The following is a 5,304-nucleotide window of genomic DNA, read 5'->3' as shown; positions in this document are numbered from 1 at the left end:
TTTATGTCTTAAGTTTCTGTGGGTCTCCTGCTTGAGTAGGCGGTTGGACTAGATGTCCTCCAAGTTCCCATCCATCTCTTTGATTCTGTTTCAGTTTCCTGCTTTAACAGGGGTTCATACTGGATGGCCTCTGACATCACCTCCAACTCTATCACTCTGTATCTGTCTCATGCTTGAGCAGGGGGTCAGACTAGATGGCCTCTGAGGTCCCCTCCAACACTATGATTCTGTATCAGTCTTTATCACTGTATGTGTTTGAGGAGCGGTTCAGACTATAACTGGTGTGTATGTGAGTGAGTGAGTGAAAGAGCTCCCAAAGCCCCCTCCCCACCCCACTTCTGGGGACCCTCAAGATGAATGAAGGAGGGGATTAAAAGAGGCATGGGATCATCTAGATGCCTGGACCGTGTTCAGACCTCTCTCTCTCTGGGAATGGGGCAGGATCATTAGACCTCCTCCACTTTCTCCCCCAAAGCCCACTCCCCACTCAACTTCTGGGGACCCTCAAGATGAACTGGTGTGTGGGTGTGTGAGTTTCTCCATGTTGAAAGAGGCTCATCTAGATGCCCCAGAGGTTCTCTGGATCTCTCTTGGAATCGGACCTCCTCCGTTCCCAAATTAGCTTTTTAAGGATTTAGCAACTCTCAGGGGGAGGCGAACTGTCCCATTCTTTCCTTCCCAAAGTAGCTTTTTGTGAGGACTGCTCTGATTGGCTGGTGTCATAGTGTCCCGTGTGGCCAAAAGGCCTGGGGTGAATGTGATTTCTTGTGACAGAAAGGCTGGGCTGAACAACTAGGGGCCTTTTGGTGAGCGAGAAAAGACAGCTTCCAATCGTCAGAAATGAAAGGCTGTAGAATAAAGAGCTGCACCCAAGTGGCAGAGGTGAAATGTCCCATCCCCCTGTCACACACACCCTTCCCTATCCTCCCATTCCCCCTCACCTAACTTTATGGCAGGTTGACATAGACGCAAAGAGAAACAGGACTGAAGTGGTTTGATGGCAGGTCTGACAGTTGGGTTTTCCTGATTTAAATCAGAACTTCATAGATCTGGTCCCAGCATTTCTCTTTTATTCCAAATCTAAAACACTTATACAGTGGTACCTCTACTTAAGAGCACCTCTACTTAAGAACTTTTCTAGATAAGAACCAGGTGTTCAAGATTTTTTTGCCTTTTCTACTTAAGAACCTGAGCCCTGAAAAATTTCCCAGGAAATTTGAAAGCGGCACGAAGGCCCGGTCAGTTTCCTGCCATTCCCCTTTTAATCCCGGCCATCTCGGGCTTTTCTGGGCTGCCAGAGGAGCCTTTCGGTGGCTCTTAAGGAAGTTTTTGCTGCCCAGAGCAAACAAAGCACTTTCCTTTCTCTGGGCAGTTCGAGAGGGAATAAACCTCTGCCAGTGTCCAGAGAAAAGAAATGCTCCCTTCGCTCTGGGCAGCGACTGTCCTCCTCCTCTTCTTCCTCCTCCTCCTGCCACCCAAATTCAGAGCTTTTATTCCTTTCCTAATTGTTTTGCACACATTACTTGCTTTTACATTGATTCCTATGGGAAAATATTGCTTCTACTTTTCTAGTTAAGAACCTGGTCATGGAACGAATTAAGTTCTTAACTAGAGGTACCACTGTATATATCTTTGATAGTTTATCATGTGTTATATACCAACAGTACATCACTTTATTAATATTTTCTAATCAAATTATAATCAATAAAAATATTAAACCATTCATCTGCCTATTTTCCCATTTCTTGACCATTGTTATATTCAAAGTTCCTTGCCCAATAAACCATACATTGTTTTCCAGATTGAGTTTCAACAGTATTTTATAGACTTTGGCCATAACATGCTCATTATTAGCAGTTTCAAATTATTCTTTTTACAGACTCAAATACAACTTTCCTGCCTAAATTAATTCATTTCTTATATTGTGAGGAAACACATTCTTTTTATTCCAATTCTTGTTTTGTCCTGAGTTTCGGTTTATTTATTTATTTATTTGACTTCTAATAAGTTTGGTTAAGTTTGTTTAAAATATATTATCTGCCTATATTAACATTAGTTTGGTATCATTTTAAAAAACTTAAAATTTACAATGCTGCTTTATTCAGAATGCTGTGGCAAAACCCTTTTCTTGAGCAGGGAAGAGGAAACCTCCTGCTTCCACTGTCATCATGCAAGACCATCCACAGCAGAGAGAAGACCCTGGGAGTCTTCTGATGCTGCTGTCTCCCACGTTGTTTCCTTCCCTCTCCTGACCTGAACAGAGACTCAAAGTTTGGGAGGGTCACACAGGAAGAGAAAAGGCAGGAAAGCCCTCTGGAACGGCAGTGCAAAGCACATATGGCTGCAAAAGGAAATTAGGCGTGGTGATATCCGAGGCTTTCCAGCTCCCTTTGTCAAAGAAGCGTCAACCCCTCACTCTCCGCTCTTTGCTAGCAGCCCCCCTATTTTTCACACTCAGGACACTCTTCAAAGGCAGCCCCATGTAGAGAGCATTGCAGTAATCGAACCTTGAGGTGATAAGTTGCCCTCTTCTGTACTTTTCCCAGAGTTTCAATGCCTTTTTTGTAGTATGGAGGCCAAAATTGAATGCAGTACTCTAGGTGAGTTTTGGCAAAGGCATTACTACCTCTTTAGTCTTAGATTGTATCCCTCTGTTGATGCAGCTCAAAATTGTGTTAGCTTTTTCAGCTGTCATTGCACATTGCTGGCTCATATTTAGTTGGCTGTCCACCAAGACTCCCAGATCTCTCTCACAGTCACTTGTGGTGAGTGTGGTTTCACCCAGTTTGCATGAAAATTTGTAGGAAAGGAATGGTAATGGTAAACAAAATAATTTATTAACATTATGGAACTACAGGTTTAGGCTTGATTTTCTGCTAAAAGTAATTAATGGATTTTTCATGAACACCAAGAAAATAGTGGCATGTACTGAACACTAATGCAATATTACTGGCAGCCTACTGAAAAAGAAAGAGCAATATATCCATAAATATCACTGCCTGTCATTTTTCTCATTTATCAAATACATTTAACCTTTTTCAATTCATGCTTAGAACTTGAATAATTGTGTTGCTTACTTTGAATGAAGAGAACAAAAAAATAGACAACAGTTCCTCAATTTGCTTCCTCCAATCATTCCATTTCTTAACTATTATCTATCTTCAAATTGTGAATACGCAAAGAGATGATGTTACCCTTCTTCCACTGACAGATGATTTGAAATGAATAATCAGCTCTTCCTTGTTACACATCAGGTGTCTCCAAACACGGCAACTTTAAAACCTGTGGACTTCGCCTCCTCCCCTGCCGTCGCGCTGGGGGCTGCCCCCTGCCGCCGGGTCCCCTCGCTGCTGAATTCGATGTTGCTGCCAGGGGGGTGACGGGCAATGTTACCTGAAGTGGCGCAAAGCCATGCCATCCCAGATCGCTCACTCGCTCGCTCACCTGCCGCTAAGATCTGCCGAAGAGGAAGAAGATCCAGATTGAGCGTGAGGGGGGAAATGATGGAGTTTAGAGGGGGTGGGGATCCCAGTTTAGGGATGACGCACGCAGGGAGTGTTGTGTGGGTTTAAAAGGCTGCTTGGTTAAAAAGTTGGGCTTCACCCACCCCACCCCATGTGGCTGAGGGTTTTAGTGGTTATATATCTATATACACATAGTAAAATACATGATGAAGGTTATAGAGGAGATACTCATAGTAAAATATATCTAAGAAATAATAGAAAAGAAGGTATAGTAATAGAACATATCAATGAAAGAATAGAAGAAGCGATATAGGAATAGAAGAAAGGTATATAGGAGATATATGAGAGCAATAGGACAGGGGACGGAAGGCACTCTAGTGCACTTGTACTTGCCCCTTACTGACCTCTTAGGAATCTGGATAGGTCAACCATAGATAATCTAAGGGTAAAGTGTTGGGGATTTGGGGATTACACTATGGAGTCCGGTAATGAGTTCCACGCTTCGACAACTCGTTTACTGAAGTCATATATTTTACAGTCAAGTTTGGAGTGGTTAATATTAAGTTTAAATCTGTTGTGTGCTCTTGTGTTGTTGTGGTTGAAGCTGAAGTAGTCGCCGACAGGCAGGACGTTGCAGCATATGATCTTGTGGGCAATACTTAGATCTTGTTTAAGGCGTCTTAGTTCTAAACTTTCTAGGCCCAGGATTGAAAGTCTACTCTCATAGGGTATTCTATTTTGAGTGGAGGAGTGAAGGGCTCTTCTGGTGAAGTATCTTTGGACATTTTCAAGGGTGTTAATGTCTGAGATGCGATATGGGTTCCAAACAGATAAGCTGTATTCGAGGATGGGTCTGGCAAAAGTTTTGTAAGCTCTGGTAAGTAGTGTGAGATTGCCAGAGCAGAAGCTATGTAGGATTAGGTTCACAACTCTTGAAGCCTTCTTGGCTATGTTGTTGCAGTGTGCTTTGGCACTTAAATCTTTTGTTATTAGTATACCAAGGTCTTTAACCAAGTGGAGATTATCTGTGATAATTTGATTATTCAGTTCGTATTTGGAGTTCAGATTCTTCTTCCCAATGTGTAGGACAGAGCATTTGCTAGTTGAGATTTGGAGTTGCCATTTGTTAGACCACTCAGAAACAGCGTCAAGGTCTTTTTGGAGAGTAGTTGTGTTATCAGTGGTGTTGAAGAGTTTTACATCATTGGCGAAGAGGACACAGTTGCTTGTGATGTAATCGCAAAGGTCATTGATGTAGATAATGAAGAGCGTTGGTCCGAGTACACTACCTTGGGGAACACCGCTTTTAACTGGGACGGGGGTGGATATGGTGCTTCCTATTTTGACCACTTGTTGTCTGTTTGACAGGAATGCTGTAATCCAGCTATGGAGGGATCCTGAGATGCCATAGGATTTGAGTTTTAGGAGTAGTTTGTCATGGACCATTGAATCAAAGGCTTTGCAGAAGTCAATATAAATTGCATCTGTAGATTTACCTTGATCTAGATGAGTTTTACAGATATTTTACAGAAGCAAAAGACTTTTTTCTGGCCGGGCTCCGCCCCTGCGGGACTCCCAAGATGTGCCAAGGGGATGCTGACTGGAACCCCAAGTGCCTTGGACTCCCTTTGCAAGCCAGCCCTCAGCAAAGCCCAGGCTGCGCGGAGGTAGAGGGGGCAGGGGAGGGGAGCTCATCCCTGGCCAGGCGACAGCAAGGTCCTCCCGCTGCTCGCCCGCCACCCAGGCCCCACCACCGGCTCGCCACGCTCCTCCCGCTGCTTGCCTGCCACCCAGGCCCCACTGTTGGCTCACCACGTTCCTCCTGCTGCTCACCCATCAC

The sequence above is a fragment of the Erythrolamprus reginae genome, chromosome 1 (genome assembly GCF_031021105.1).
Source record: "Erythrolamprus reginae isolate rEryReg1 chromosome 1, rEryReg1.hap1, whole genome shotgun sequence".
NCBI lineage: Eukaryota > Metazoa > Chordata > Lepidosauria > Squamata > Dipsadidae > Erythrolamprus > Erythrolamprus reginae.
This window is presented reverse-complemented; position numbering follows the sequence as displayed.